The sequence below is a fragment of the Puntigrus tetrazona genome, chromosome 14 (genome assembly GCF_018831695.1).
Source record: "Puntigrus tetrazona isolate hp1 chromosome 14, ASM1883169v1, whole genome shotgun sequence".
In the NCBI taxonomy this organism is placed as follows: Eukaryota; Metazoa; Chordata; class Actinopteri; order Cypriniformes; family Cyprinidae; genus Puntigrus; species Puntigrus tetrazona.
The window spans coordinates 716287-733935 of record NC_056712.1 but is presented as its reverse complement, the minus strand read 5'-3'; the positions used below and the strand labels follow the sequence as shown (position 1 = coordinate 733935).

Sequence of the window (17649 nt, the reverse complement as noted above, 5' to 3'; positions counted from 1 at the left end):
AGTAATTAAGCACATATTAATGCCTTATTCTACATTGCTAATCTTACCCAATACCTAAACTTAACTATTAATAAGCATCAAATTAGGTCAAATTTATGTCATAGTTAATAGTAAATAAGTGATCCCTATTCTAAAGTGTTCCCGTAATTATATTGCTACAATGCATTCGAATATTTGCAGATATTACATATGAAACATCATGTCATTTACTAAAATACTGTAATAGAAAAGGTGTAATAGATATGTAATGAATAATAAGCGTGATTACAGTTATTTGTGAGTGCATTATAAAGTGCACAACTAAAATTGCAAATGCATTGTATAAATGCATCGTGTAAAGTGTCGCCATATTTTCATGCAATAACTGAAATCTGTGTCGACTGTCATTTCTCTCAGATGACACGAGCGGCGTTCTCGGGCAGCACTGGGATGGGAAAATGTGGGCCAGTGCGGATCTGCTCTGGTGTTTTTAGAGTGAAAGATCTGAAAGGGACACTCTTGAGTGAGAGGAGTGCGTGAACCTCCCAGACGAGGTGGTTCGGTCAATGTGAGGGAAAATCCATCTGGGGCGCACACAAAGAGCTGTTGTGTGAGCTCGACTGCTTGAGTGAAGCATGAGAATGCTGGACCGCAGCCAGACACGCATTCTACACTTCAGCTCGGGGGAAGGTGAGAAAGAGAGAAACGCTCTCATTTAAAGCGTTAATTGCTGATATTTTACGTTCAAAGTTTCTTAAAGTTATGAATATACCATTTATGAACGATTAATTGTGTACTTACATTGTGGTTAAGGCTTTTGCTAGCTAATTAAAGTGCTCATTGGAATATATAAACACTTTCAAATGTCTAGTAGGTTTAGGAGAGGTTTTGGGATTTACTTCTTAAAAATAAATAAGTGAATTAATTAAAAGACAATTAAAACAGAATGAATGGAATGAAAATCATTAGAAGAGCTCCAGTTTCTATGATTTTCACAGTAAATTAGAAAAGCATCAACACAACTTCACACTCAAACTCCTTTCGAATTTCAAAACAGACCTCTAGAATTTTTCCTGAGCTATAATTTTCTTACTAATCAAAGACAGGGATCTGAATATCACCTCCAACCCAGCTAACAAAGAATATGTTCTAAGAACATTCTGCAAGCATTCCACATAAGCTATAAAACGCTATGTTCTCTGAACTTTAAAAAACATTCATTAAAAAAAATGGTAAGGGAACATTCCATTTTATGATTTTGCAGTCATAATTGGACCATTACTTTTAAATGTTCTCTAAACATACTGAAGCAAGTAACCTGTTACGTGGACATCCAACTAAAACATTTCAGAAAAAAAAGTTCCATGAATGAGGTATAAATAATGTGTTATTTTGATCTTTTGAGACCAGATAACTTTGAGCGAACAACGTTGCTGAAAAAATTTAAAAACTTTGAGAGAACTTTGCCAGAGTTCTAAGACTGTTCTGTGTGAGCTGGGAATATTTCTCATCCAATTCAACCAAAATAATCGGAGCTGCTTCGGTGTATTTATTTTATATCTCTACACTCTAAAAAAGCTGGGTTCAATAAAACCCAGCACTGGGTAAAATGTGAACAGAACCAGAAATTGGTTCGTTTTGACCAAGCATTTGGGTTACTATCCAGAAGGTTGGGTTAAACTTTTAACCCAACTACTAGAGTCAGAAACAAACCTGGTTCAGCATTGCTTAGAGTGTATATTCCCTCTGTGTATTATATCGAAAATGGCCTCGTCTCGGGAGAAAATCTGAGAGCACAAGAACAACAGGCATCACGCTCATAAAAACACTGCTGACTCTGATGCGCATTAAAAGTTTTACGAATAAAACATAACATGCATTATCGGAAATGCTATCATTCCTAGTATTTTAGTATGCAATTAGGAGGTTCAGTGACATTATTCTCTTTTCGAATGTGATTTTCAGCACTCAGAAGTTTTAAGGGATACAAGAGACTTTGTAATGGCCATTACTTAATTGCCCGGAAGGAGCATCTTGGGGAAAAAGGAAAGCATTCTTCTTCCCCTCGTGGCCTTCTTTACTTCAAGACAAGGACAGATTACCTACTTAAGCGTGCTTAAGTGCTCCAGTGTCAGCTGCCTCTTTAAAACACTCCACAAAGTCTTGGTAAATGCGTGTAATGACTTGTACAGACTTAATTCTTTGAATTGTGAAATATAGCCCCGTGGCAGAGTGAAATCAGGCCAAAATGAACCCATGAACACTTTCAAAACAGACGGCATAAATGCGATATCGTCCATGTCTGTCTCAATGCTTGCGTCCTAACTGTGTGTTGGTTTGTTTGTTTAGGTGGGACCAGCAGTGTAAAGGTAGTTTAATGGGGTCATATTAAAAAGACACTGTGTGTTCTAGAGATTTGGGTACTTGGGCGCTACCGCTCGGCGCAGGCCATTCACACACACAATGAGACTCTTTGTTTTCTCTCTCAATTGCCGACCCTTTCCAGCTTCACCAGAGAATTCTCAGTATTTCAAAGAATTCCCTTTAATGGATGTTAACAAGAACCTCAATATAAACAATCGGTTCACTTGTGAAAACGAATCAGATGTGCTTAGGAGCTATTAATCGTCTTTTAGGCTGACATGCTGGATGGGAACATTAAACGACTGATGAGCATCGCATCATGCAGTAGATTTGCATTGGCTTGATTTGAGTTGGGAATTTCTACGTTTACATCCAAGTTATGACCTGCGTTTTCCATGCCACATGTTGAAGAGAACCAAAAAAAAATGTCCCTTCCAGCAAAACTGGCGTTAAGTGTATAAATGGAGGTTGTAGGCGTTTGGAAAGCCACTGTTTTATTAAGCGTCGTAAATTTTGTTTTAGAGGGTGCAGACAAGAAGTTTTGATGAACTTGAAGTTAACCAAAGATTTACAATACAATTGACAGTCACATGAATTATGGTATGCGGTAATATGGAAATATTACTATACAGTATACATATGGCAACACTTTGGAATAGGTAACACTTGTTAACTATTAACTATGACTTTTCCCTCATTAAATTCGTAATTTGTTGCATAGCAATAGTAAGTAAGGTAGTTAGATATCGGGTAGGATTAGGGATGTAGAATATACGTATTTTTAATAAACATCTTAGCATCTTAACTTTTGTATATCCACATAGGAGTTTGATATGAAATCCTAACTCTTGCATTCAAATATTTTAAAAGATTTTCCGCTATTGACTCAACAAATGATGCGAGTTTGAGGTGAATCACTTGCAGACCCGATGAAGGAGTGTCGGCAAAGCCAGTTTAAAAGCCTGTTAAAAGCCATTAGCAGCAGTTTTATTAATGCTGCTCAAATAATATAATCTCGGTGTAATCTCAAGTAGTGTTTTATTCCTCAGTGATTCAGTGCCTTTGAACGAAACAGTTAAGTAATGATTCAGTAAATGAATCATAAAGACAGTTACTTAAGGTGGAACCACATGCTACCATAGATTGATTTCAAATGTAGAGTAGTATGCTAGCATGCAGTTTCAAGGCTGTTTTGAGGCAAATGGATGAATTAATGATTCACTGACAGGTTTACAGAAAATGCATACAATAACAACTAATTAATTAAGACTAATTTAGTTTTGCATCATTAAAATTCCCTAATAAATAAATAAAATAAATAGACTACACGTATATGCTTTTTATGCTTATTGTACTTATTCATAAAATGAAAAAACACCAGCTCTAGCCTTTATATCATTTATAGTTGATTCTGTATATTACACTAATATATACAAGTACAAAATCTAAAACACTGTAGTTTAACTACTTTAAAATAAAAATAGTCAGTTGTTTGACATGATGCACAAGTGTGTGTGTGTTGTCTATCCTTGACAAGACATTGGCAGTGTTTACAAAAGGGCCTTGTGCTCATCTGCTGCGAGCACTCAGGGCTTTTGCCCCCTGGCCAGAAAACCAACAACTGCGATGGTAATGAAGGTGGCAATACCTCCGGATCTCTGTCAAACAGCATCGAAAACCTCAGCAGCACTCAAAAATTAAACCAACACAGCACACATTTCTAACTCTGAAGGACGGCATTGTCAGGAAAACGTCTTTGTGATAATTCGATATTTCATTGCCAGTACATGTATCCTGTCTGGATCACACAAAGACAGAAACAGCAAACAGCAGTGGTCTACAGAGCCATTAATGCTTCGGATGAAGGATCGATGCCGAGTCAAAAGAGAAAACTCAGACTACACATCATTTAAAATCAATAGAAGATTGGTTACAGAGGAAAGGAGAGCAAGAAAGAACGCGCATGGTGAAATTTCGCCAAGAAATTACCTTAAAGTCTTCTGATGGGAAATAGCTCCAGAAATAACTTCGAGTCAACTTAACATGTAAACGAAACCTACTTAGCAGTGCTCAGTCATTCGGTGCTACAAATATATATTTGAAATGTTTTGAAATGCAATACATATATTTATTTATTATTACCCTCATTTAGAATCATTTGGATTCTAGCACGAATTTAGCACAATGAAAGATGTTCATTGTGTTTTTATACTGCATTCGTCAACGAAGAACAGACAATGTTAAATAACTACTGAATGAAGTCCAATGCCGTCTTCATAATTAACTATTTTTATTTATAGATTTTTTAATCCCCTCCAACCATCTGATACATCACTTTTCAATTCCTTCACCCCTACAATTTTTTACAGTTTTCCGTTTCTATTCAGAAATGCCTCAAATTAAAAAAAAAACTAAAATTGGTTGCAAGTTCTGTTTCACGTTGGCTTTAACGCCTTTAAAGGTTACTGCGTCTCTTAATATGAATCATCCATAAGAACTCAAGCATTAAAGGCGGGCTTAATTGATGATGAAGTTCAGTGTGTTTTGTACTGCATTCCCTCTTTAATTAGGGACAGAAAAAAAAACATTGTCGCCAAGTGAACCTGGTGGCAAAAACAAGGCAGCCATAACAACAATTCCCACAGAGTCGAGCTAAATACACACTCGAGCACAACAACTTCAAATCACTCCCGAGACCGAGCATTAGACCGATTTTATTCAATTCAGACATACTAACCGTTCTACGCAATGCAGATCTAACCACGAAACAACCTGGTAGGTAAAAGAAACACAGAAGCGAGGCATTGTGTGAACGTGCACAGGTAGACTTCTATTCGTCCATTTAGTGCATTTGACTCAGCAAGTTGCTTGTGGTAGAGGGTAATTTGGGAATATTTGCCTTGGGGGGACGAAAAAAGAAGAAGAGAAAAGTCTCTCTGTGACTGGGATGGTAGAAAATTCTTGGAGTCGCTCCAGATTTCTGACCTTGGCTGGCTGCGAGCTTTTAAAAACAGCCTTGCGTGGAGAAAGCATGTCCAACAGGAGCGAAAGGCCACGAAGGGACGCTGGGGGGGGCTGATGTGGGAAACAAGCGCCGGGGGGCGTCGGGGGCACTCCAGCTATGCCACTAGTACCACTGGAACTGCTTTGAAGGTGCCAAGCGATCTGGGAACCAGTAAATTAGTCCCAAATAGCTGTTAACGGCACAGTTCCATTAAACAGGATTTAGGGGGATTAGCTAATAGCAGCCTTAGATGAGTGGTCGGGGGGTGGAGGGCGGCAAAGGGAATAAAAAACGAAGCGCTCATGTCCTAGCTCTCAAGAAGAGGAAGCTTCGTATCGACTCGAGACACAGTAAGGTTTATATATATGTAGCGCAATTACAGTTACCGTTTTGGAGGGAAACGTCTAGAGGATTGGCATGTAATTTTACAGCTAGTGGTTGAAGTTAGTATTGCAGTACATTTAAGGCATTTTAGGTTAGGTAAAATTCGTAATTTTTGTTTGTTTGTTGCTCACGTCATTGGCTGCGATACACCGTGTTATCTGCTAAATGGCAACCCGTGAAGTCGAAATAGTTTTGGGTAAATTTAATGATTTGTACATACGAAATGAGGCTAATTTGTATCAATTCGTATGACCTCACTCGTACGATTTTGTTTTGTTTATTGATCTAGACCTCAGTAATGCTTAGGTTTTAGGGCAGGGTTAGTGTAGGTCAGTTATCGAACGTAAATTAAATGCGATTCAGCAGAAATCATATGTATTCGTACAAGCGAGGTCATACAGATTTATATGACCTTTTTACGAATTGGCAGTGGGCGGAGCCACACAAACCAAAACAAAATACATTTTAAAGCAGAATTACCTCTAGAGCATTGTTTTTTTAGAAGATAAAAATATGATAACTTAGCAGATATATTACGTTTTTTTTTTTAAATTCCTTATTTAAGTATGGCACCTTTTAACTTTCGTTCGCATTTTGAGGGCATACTCATATTCACGTAGAGCTTTTCTTGTTAATCTTTCAAACACTGCAGCGTCTTCAGCGGCAAGATGCTCTCACAGAGCTCCTGTCTGGATCCTTTATTGTGCTTCGCTTCAGCGGCCGCTTTGAGCTCCAAATCCTCTCACATTTGACAGGACACAGTGTGGCTCGCTGAATGGAGTCAGGTTCAAAGCGCAACACATCATTCAGGAGAGTGATGCAACCGCACAGCTGCTGAGAGGAATGCTGGGACAGCACATTCCTGTGGGCCAGGAACAATTGCATTATCTATGCAAACTCACTCAGAAATGGTTTGAGCCTCCATTTATCAAGTGTGCATTTTTTTCCCCCAGTACAGTGCTCATGTACAGTGCCTCCGAAATGTAGAATAAATGTGCCTTAATTAAATAGGGAGTATTAAATATCTTTTCATTGAATTAAATTAAACAAAAACTGAACTCAACACAATTAAAACAATCAAATAATAAACTAATTTTATTATGATATTGTATTTAGAGTCAAATGGGTTATATCTATATTCATAACTATATCTATAACAAAAAAATTATATTACTACATGTAATAATAATAATATATAATAAAAATAAAAAATAAAAAATATATATAATACACATTTTTATATTTTTTTATTGTGCATTCTGTGAATTTCTAGGAAATTACAGTGCACTGGACAGCTCTAGACATGGTGGCTCACTTTTTGTCCAGTGCCTTAGTGAACTCCGAGGGAATGAGGGAATTCAGTAAGAATGAATTGTGCCCATTGATTGTGCTGTTAATTTGCATGTGCTGTCTGTGTTGTTTTTGTGCCCGATTCACTAAAGGAATTACACAAATCAGGTAGCAGCGCTGCGCGCCACAAAATTAGTGCCGAATGCAATTTTCACGGCACAATTCCCCATCTTGCAGAGCTAGATTACGAAGGATGCAGCAGAGCGCACAATCCAGCACCACTGCGATCACCCGCATCAGCTCTTTAAAATGCTGAAAATGTGCACGCTACACGTCTGGATATATGCCTATTCATAACATTGTTCTCCATCATTTGATGAATAACTGCCATAATCAATAGAAAATTTAAACAAACATTTCTTTTCAATGGAAGTCATTTTACCCCTGCTTTCCAAATAACGCAACATTAATTGCACCAAACAAATAGCGCTGTGTTTTGTAAATAAATCTATAATAAGTCTAATTTACACAAAAAGGAGGCATGTTTTTGCTGACAAGAATTACAATTACTGACTCAAGACTCCTGGTGTGTTTTCAAGGCTCAGTCGCGAGGCTTTTGCACTGCAGTGACGCAAACAAGTGATATTGGTTCCATTTTTGTTCTTAACTGCAATACATTAATACTTTTATTATTTATTTTTAATGAGGTCACATTGAAGATAAAATGAAAATACAAGTGGTAATATTGTAAAATTTTACAATATTCTTTATATTTTAATATATTAAAAAATATGTGATGCAAACTTATAAGAATCATTACGTCAGTAGATTCTATTATGCTAAATGAAGCACAAAAAATTATTATTATTATTATTATTATTATTATTATTATTATTATTACTATTATTATTATATATGATAAATAATTAAAACTGTTATTTTAAAATTATTAGTATTATTTAATCAAATAAATGCAGCCTTGGTGAGTATTAGAGTATTATAGCTTTCAAAATGTTAATTCTTTCTGGCAAGAAATCTGATATAAATGTCTTAAATGCAAAATCCTTTTACTTATATAATCAAAAATACAGTACAAATTGCATATATATATATATATATATATATATATATATATATATATATAGACAATAAATTTTGTTTTAATGCGTTTCAATTTAAAAATTTGGCAGAACTGTATTTTCTTGGACAAATAACAAAAGATTACAAAACAGACCTCTTGGATTTATGGCTGATGACTTTTATGAAGTTTTTCGTCTTGAGCTGCATGAGACTGACACGTTCACCTTGTAGCCAGTCTCCGTCCTTACTTAGAGACTTTTTCATTATCACAAACACCTTGCGCTTGCTCGCTGGGGATTTAGTCTCGGCAGCTGTAAAGCTGCTTTGGGACCATTTTCATTATTACAAACGCTATATAAATAAAAGAAAAGAAGCAACAAATGTACCCTTCACCTGATGTCACCCTGTAAAGTATTTCAGAGACCAATGATTCTCACATTAAAACTCTGAGCAAAAGGCCCGCTCGCAGCTCCGGCTCGACGTCAGCAGCGACCCAGTTTTAGCTTTATATATGTGAGGCTGAAGTTGTTTTTTTAGCAGAGAGCTCTGATGTTGAGGCAACTAATTTCAGAGGCTAAGAGGAAGAGGTCTGGACCAGATGAAGATAAATGGCATGTGTAGAGCTGATTAGAGAAAGAGAGAGAGAGAGAGAATGCAGATATGAAGTTAAGGAGAAAAAAAATAAACGCAAAACCAAAAGGAGGGGGAGAGAGCGTGCCTTGTCTTAGGAGAACTGTAATTAGCCCCGAAAAAAAAATAAAGAAGAAGAAGGCAGCACTACATCTTTCTCCTGCTGCTCTGTGGGAAGCAACAGACAAATTTCAGGCCCTTCTTCTACAAAAAAAAGCATTCCTTGCTTCAAAGCTGTAGTTTACAGAGACGCCATCATGTTTGAACACCATTTATGAGGGAATTAGCTCTTCTAGTAAACTAAACTCGGATGTTCCCGACGGTAAATCGAGCTCATAAATCATTTTACATATCTGCATCAATTATCACTGATCCTCTGACAGAACTAAAATATACAAGCTGACATATGCTTTATTCCACACTCGATCGAGCTAAAATAACCTTCAATCACAGCTTTCGCGGGGAAAATATCGCGGCCGTTCAACTGCCAAACTCTTAGCGACGCTGTCACTCAAACCAGAAGAAGTCTTCAAGCGAAACGTGCCGTTAAAAGAAAGAAAATCCCCGTTCTGGATCAAAACCAAAGCTGTGAAACGTTGTCATAACCTGTCACGACTCATCCCGTCATAACTGTTTACATGACAGTATCGCGGAAAACGACACAAATGGAACAATTAAGTGCTGAGTGACGGTAAGATAGTCCTCATCCAGGCTTTCCAGTCGTAATAGTGCTCCGGGGTGAACGGCTCTGACTGAACGCGGAGGACCGCGGGAAGATTGATCCTGCTCTCTGGCCCCTGAGGACCTCGGGAAAGCCGTAATGACAGTGCTTCGCTCTCTGAGATGGTCTGTCTCGGCCCTTGCTAACAGCTGGCTGAGGAAACGGATAAGTTATACCTGAGGCTGGAAGGGGGCGACCTTGAAGCTTAGTGACGCAATGAAAGCGATGTTCTTTGAGTGCTAACATGTACCGAAGTCTACCTGGTCTCATGGAATAATGTGCCTCGGTGCACTTTTTAGCGAAGACCGCAAAATATGTACCAACAAGTACATATCACTGTGGTCTCAAGAAGAAATGAACACTAGAGTACAGAGATGTACTGGAGAGGCGATGAGCTCCTGTTTGAATCCCGTGTAACTACGGTTTGACAAAACAGTACAAATTTGTGTAAAAAGAAGTTTTGGTAGGTTTAGTGTTGGATTTGATGTAGGGCATATTTCCTACATGATAGAGCATTGACTTTTAGCGACAGTCACGATGCATACCTATAATTAATGTGACAAAAATTTGCAAACCGCTCACGTATTGAACCTGTGTTTTAGCGTCACATCTTTCTCTTTGAAACTGCAGCAAAGCTTGCAAAAAGGCGACAGAGGTACATATTTTTATGAGACCATGTTGACCATCCATACACATTTCAGCTGTGTACGATATTCCTGTTTGTTTTCACAATCCATAAAAGTGTGATAACTACTTTTATTTTTCAAACGATAGCACCTAGGCCATCTGTGGAGGGAAATCAATATTAAGTGCTGTAATTTAGGAATGGCCTTTCTTGTTAACAGTTGCAATACAGCCGTTACGTTGATGTAATAAAGGTTATGGCAATTTTAGTACATAAAGATACATCTGTCAAGGTAGACTTATGATTTGTTTATGCTCTTGAGCGTGAATGTGACATTTCACCTCTATGTCCGGGTAATCACAGCAGGCACAAGCTTAAATAAATACAGCTGATTGCCTGGAAGAAATGTTCACCCCTTTCTTAATTAACAGCAAATCTGCATTCAGTTCAGGCTCTGTTTGTGGTACGTAATGCCAACTTTTCACAATCCTAGCACCACTGGATAAAATAATATTCTGTTTTACTTAATGCACTATTTTTGTGTTATTACCATACTAAAAGACATTTTTCATTGACAATATAAACTAGTAATATGAAAGTAAAATTGGTCACCATTTCAAGTTGACTTTAAAGGAACAGTTCTCCAAAAATTCTGTAATTAACCACTCATCTTACCCTCATGTCGTTTCAATCTTTGGAACACAAATTAAGATATTTTTGATTAAATTTGAGTGCTTTCAGACTCTGCATAAACAGCAATGCAACACATTCAGGGCCCAAAAAGGTAGTATAGACACAGTTAAAATAGTGATCCGTGGCTCAACCTTAAATTGTGTTTGATAAAGTTGTTATTTTGGTTTTCTTTGCAGTATTCCCGCAGCTTAATGAAATTAAGGTTGATATCACATGGACCATTTTAGCCTTGAATGTGGTAGCTGCTCTCGCATTATCAAAAATATCTTAATTTGCATTCTGAAGATGCGCAAAGGTCTTACGGGTTTGGAAAGAAAGGGTAAGTAAGAGTAAAGAAAGGGTAACAGAATTTTCACTTTTTGGGTGAACTATCCCTTTAAAATGTCATTTTCCAAATGCCTAGATCCAGGCATTCGATCCTTTACATCCTAACTTTAATCCTAATAGCAATATTTTACTCTAAGGCATCAAAAGAGGAAAAAAAAATTACATAACCCTGATCGTAAGCATTCCTTCAAACCAATTCCAGTTGAACCTGAGGGAGGGGGAAGAAGTTGAGTAAATATTGGATGTAAAGAGAACAACTCAGCATCCTTTAGCTGGAGTGTGTGTGTGTGTGTGTTTGTGTGTGTGATTGGGCCTTTTGGCAAAACCCTTACCTTGTACGGCTCACCAAACAGATTAAATCCGGTAGAGAACAAGTCTTCATCCTGCTGCACTTCCTGTGTCCTTCGCTCCCACTCCTTCTTCTTCAGCGCCGAGCGGTCCTGCTCGTAATGACTGCGGGAAACGAGAGAGAAAGAACGATAGAGAGTAAGAGCGTGATTCGAGTTGGCATGCGAGAAATCGACGGCAAAAAACCCTGCCTGTAAGAGATTCAAGGGAAGCCCTTATCTGTCTAATAGGCCCGAGCTGACACTAAGCAGATGAGGAGAGCGTGGCGGAGGAGATAAAGTAACTGGATTGGTGCACAGATGCTTTGCAGGAACAGACAGGAGACTGCCAGGAAGAGGCAGCTCTGTTTGAAACGCTGTAAGAAGGGCTGGAGCCTCAGGGAGCGTTTATTTAGATTTGAAGGACCTCGTATGGCAATCAGTGTGGGGGATTGTTACAGGAAATTCAAGCTTGTTTTAAACAAAGGCAGATGTCATACCGCGGTGGTTGACAATCCCGAATTCAGCGTGTGGAGTAAATGATTTCACAAATGAAAACCCAAGCGTCGCCCTCTGAGGGACTCTGTCAGCCTCGCATTTTTCTTTACGTTCATTAAAATGACGACTTCATCCGAGAGGCTCCTCGACGCCTCTCCCAGGCCTCTTCTGAGTTATTTAACGTCTGTAAACGACTTTACCGTTCATCTATTACCGAGAAAACAAACACGAAGGGTGCTAAACTGAGCGTGTGCTATGCTAGCTGTGGCTGGTTGGCCCCGGGGCCGGTGTTATAGACTGACAGTGGCTGATTAGGACCCGTAGACTCGGTTCTATCATTATCATAATGCGGGATGGCCCCGGGTTAATGCAGACCTCCCTCAGGAACAGACACACACCGCAGCCGCTAGCTGTAGCATTAGCATCGCTCCCTGAGGAGGAACAACGGGCTGGGTTAGAAAAGGTGAATTTTCATTTGGCTGACTTATTATGTACATGTACGAGGATGTCTTGGTACTTGTCTGGTCATTTGTTTGGTCGTTCGCTCGTTCGCTGAGGGATAAATGACATGCTTCGAAAGACACGCTGTCCCTTAAAAACAAATTAGCTTGTATGCAACACTTTTCACTAGGATGAGGGATTGTAAAGGTTGGAAGCCTGATTATCCCACAGAATGGTGGAATATAAAACATGGAATATAAAAAATGAATGTGAATTTATCCCATGTAAAGGGGGAGGGGAACTAATAGCAGTTTCTCAGATAATGTATATATATTATATATCTATATATTAATATATATCTATATATATAATATTAATATATATATATATATATTAATATATTATATATATATATATATATATATATATATATATATATATATATATATATATATATATATATATATATATATATATATAAACAGATAATAAATAAACAGAAAAAAACAAACTTAACATCAGACACAAAAGGTAAAAATACATTAAAATAAACAAAAAACATAAAATAGTATATCTACGCTGTTTTGGTCATGGTTAGCTACCAAGTATTTGCTATTCTAACTCGGACTTCAATTTTACTATTGAATGTACTAATTTGACTAAAAACAACCATTATTTTGACTTTGCGCTGACAGAATCATGGCTTTCACCTAATGTCAACATTGCTAAAACCCAAGATACCTCAAACACATATTTCATCAAGCCCTGCTAATAGGACACTTTCCCAAAGCAACAGAGAGTCATCCAGCTCTCGGAGGTGATGGATAGCGCAGCGAGCCGAGAGCCGAATCGGTCCGTCTTCAATCGGCCCTTGAGCACCTCGGAGTCCCGCGGCTTCAGCCGCGCCGTTTAATCCATCACCAAATTATTCCAGAAGGCGGGAGATGAAACGGTACGAGAAAAACGAGGCCTGGTCTGGGGGTGACAGGTGCTTCTTCTGAGGGGTCGAGGAAGAAATAAGTGACAAAGAAAAGTGGGAATAAATACGGCGACGAGAGATTGACGGTGCTTCCCAGGCCTTAATGACAGCAAGATGTCAGTTATCTTTATGTCAGCGCGCTGGGCACACCTGACATAGCCACCTGACAGGACGATAAATCAAATTTACAGCTGTCAGTGGCAGAGCCTTCCAGGCACTTGGCTCCCCTGACACTGCATTACCCTGCAAACACAGAGCGCTGCGCTGGCCAGCGAGAGGGTGCTACACACGATTAAGAAACTAAAGGAAGAACGCTGAGGTGCAAATAACCCCTAGTTATGACTGCAGCAGTGTGAGACAACTTAACAGTGTGAAGACAATGGGCTCTGTGTGCGAGCGTCATATCTCCTCGTACTGGGGAGAACGGCCTGCTTATTATACACTAGTACACTTTATGCAGAAATGATAAAAACACGCTTTAGGTTAAGGTGTCCTTGTGACACGTACGTACTATTATAATAACAGTAGATAGATATGTGCATGGTTACACGCAAGTAACCCTAAGCATATAGTAAGTCTGTAAAGATAATTAATATTACTCGGTACTTAAATGTATAATTACACTTCAACAATTTTAAAATAAAGTGTAACCGACTATTCTTTCAGGGCTGTTAAAACTTAACGTCTGGATTTAAAATATTAATGAAACTAAGTATGTATAAGGGTTTTTACATTTACATTCTTTAAACAAGTTACTGATATTATTACTACTTTGTAACATTACTATTATTAATGTTGAAAGTGCTATTATTACCGTTTGTAAACCATATAAAAGCGCACTGTATTGTATTAAGATAGCACAGTATTAATCTGTTATCATATATGAACTACTTTCTTCCATACAATAATGTATTGTCAAATATTCTATTTATTTTTTCTCGCTGATGTATTTTCTTGATATTACACACACGAAAGGTATTCAAATTGCCTTAAATTGTTAAAAAAAAACATGTATGCCGTCAATCTGCAATATTCATTAATCCATCCTTCCATCCATCCATTTATTTATTCCTCCAGATAAAATTATTTCATTTCTGCTTTCTATTTAAATATTCTTTACGTTGTGTAACATTTTTACAAGAAAGTGTATAATAATAAGTTTGAGTTGGTGTAAATAAATCTAAAAAGCTGTGCTTGCGTGCAAATAAAAACGGTAGCGCTTTATATTACGGTTACAACTATTAGTTGCTTACTAGCATGCGAATTATTGGAATATTAGCCATTTTAAAAGTGCTAATTAAGCATATATTAATGCCTTATTTTACATGACCTTATTCTACAGCTACTGTATTGTAAAAAGCGGCGAATTAAGAATGTATCGAGGAAAAAGTCGTAGTTAATAGTTAAGCGTTACCACAAAAACGAATTCAAAATATGTCAACAGCATCTCCACAATGCTACAACAGCACTGTCCATATAATCATAGAGAAAGTCAGTAAACACCCCAAAGACACGATTTAATCTCCTCTTTCGTAATGTTTGTTTTGCTTGATTTTTTGTACGGTCAATAATTTTCTCTTCCCATGCTTCAGAGAGGCGCTGCCCACCTTCCTTCCTCTGAGAACAGACCGCCGGTATATTCAGACTTCGCAATAAACACATTACCGAAATTTCTCTGGGCCGTATACATTGTCTTTACGCGAGCGTATGTTAAACGGCGGTTTATTACGCTGATGTTGTTGGTGGCACGATTATGTTCTGGAATATGTGGCATTGGCAGTTTTCTCCCTCCATTCTTTGGTACTCCACCTCTCCTCTGCCTCTTCCCAACACCACCGACGAAGGGGGAAATGAACAGCGATATCCATGGAAAAGCGAATGAATTTAATCTTAGCTGAGCTTTGCTGCATTTGAAAGATAACCAAATAGAGCGCCTGCATCTCTCCCTCTCTCTCTCTCTCTCTCTGCAGCCCCCGGTTAAAACCTCCCATAGAGAAATAATGTAATAAACAGCCGACGAGTGCCACTGTTATTAGAACGAAGCAGCCGCCACAACAGTGGGCCTGATTTCTGATTTAAGCGGCAATTATTAATTTGAAGCACGGGCTAATTAAAACTACAGCTAAGCGTTTAGCCTCTTGTTACAATTATTTTGGAGGATTGTAATTATATGGAGCTGCTTATCTCGCGCATTAAGGCAGTGACAGAAGAGGTGGAGATCCGCTCTCGTTTATTTCCTGATATGTCGGCGCTCGGACGAGATTGATGTGAGAAAGATAGCAGGCGTTTGTCAGGAGGAGGCTGGGGGTCGTCTGGTGGGACTGGGACAGGCTAGCCCCAGGGAAGACCTGGCTCTGTTGGGAACACGCGCTTTTTCTTCCTTCTGTTTCCTCCACTGCCTTTTTGTGATTCCACAGAGCTATTATATTGTGAATATACTCTCCCTGACTGAAAAAAAAAGCATGTGTATGAACCAAAACGACAGTTGACAAAACTATATCGCGATTATTTTCTATAAGTGTCTTTAACGCATATCAAGGCTATATATCTATTTTCTTTTATTGAAATACAGTTAAAATATTAATGGTGTGAAATTTTTGTATATATATATATATATATATATATATATATATATATATATATATATATATATATATATATATATATATATATATATATATATATATATATATATATAGATATATAGATAAAAGTATTAATTTTGTCAATTCAAAGAAGCCAAGCAAAAAAAGTGGTTTAATATTATTGTTGTTTTTACTTATGCTTATCAAGTCTACATTTATTTAATTAAAATACAAAAAACACCCCAGTAAAACTGTGAAATATTTATACAATTTAAAATAGGTTGTCTAAACGTAAAACAAACAAAAAATACTTGATATTATACATTATATATTACTGGTACTTTTGACTAATTTAATCCATCCATATCTATCTCTATATCTCTATATCTCTCTCTCTCTCTCTCTCTCTCTCTCTCTCTCTCTCTCTCTCTCTCTATATATATATATATATATATATATATATATATATATATATATATATATATATATATATATATATATATATATCTCTATCTATCTATCTATCTATCTATCTATGTCTCTATCTCTATCTATCTATATCTCTATCTATATATATATATACACACACATTTTATTTAAGCCTTTTACTCAAGGTCATTGTACATCAGGAACAAATCGACAAAACAACAATAAATAGCAATCTAGCAATCTAATATTTTTCTTGAATATTTCAGTTCACCATTGTAACCGGATAGTCCCTGTTACCAAATAAATAGTAACTAGTAAATAGCAACAGTAAGAGCAACCTATCCACCGTCAGAGCATGGCGCGAGACCAATTGAAACCCGTCCAAATGTAGCATTCCTTCAGAGCGCGCACAGATGAGCGTCCGGGCTCGAGCCGCGTCTTCAGGATGGAGGCAGCTGCTTGTAGGCGAGTAAAGGACTCTCTCAGATTAATGAGCAGCGCTGACAGTAATTGCTAGGTGCCAGGTTATCACCCTGACCACTGACACCACTTCCCCTCAGGACTCTCTCCATTTCCTCAAGGAGCCCATTGTTTGCACTCACATTAGCAGTGGCTCAGCGGGACAGCAGAGACGCCGGACACACAATAGAGCCGAGAACACACTTCACCGCTGTCGCTGACTTTTGATGCTGTTCCTTCAGGGCAGAGATGATTAGTAATAGACGTGATCCTCGATATCTAAAAGGTGCTAAAGACATTCCTTGCAATACGCAGACACTAGTTAGTTACGATTTATTCAAAAACGTGAAATTCTAATTTGAATTTGGACTCGTTATGAACGTTATGCAGCAATTAATAATAATGCAATTAATGTTAGGTTATGCATACAACCATACATGTATTTATTAAAGAAACATGTTATATAATAATATATATATATATATATAAAATAAATTAATATATAAGATTAAATGAATATAAATTAATATGAATATGTAAATAAAATATGTATATATAAATAAATGCAAAAATGAAAGCAAATGTTATGTTGTTATAATAAATAATTTATTATTATTTTATGTATATTATGATAATAATTGCATTACTATATTATTATAAATTATTTACTATATTGTAAATTTGCATTATTATTGTGTATTATTGTTGTTGTTGTTGTATAGCGTTATATAATAATTATTATTATTAAATGTATTGTAGTATTCTATATTGTGTGTTATTGAGCATCTTTTTGTACAGTAAAAATGCTTACACTTGCAAAAACTTCAAAGTGAAA

General features: G+C 37.2%; 1 pseudogene; it reads right to left on the bottom strand.

The window, feature by feature from the left end:
• The window catches only part of LOC122358148, a 32413-nt pseudogene extending 17382 nt beyond the window's left edge, over window positions 1-15031 (bottom strand).
• Window positions 15032-17649: the final 2618 nt, after the last annotated feature.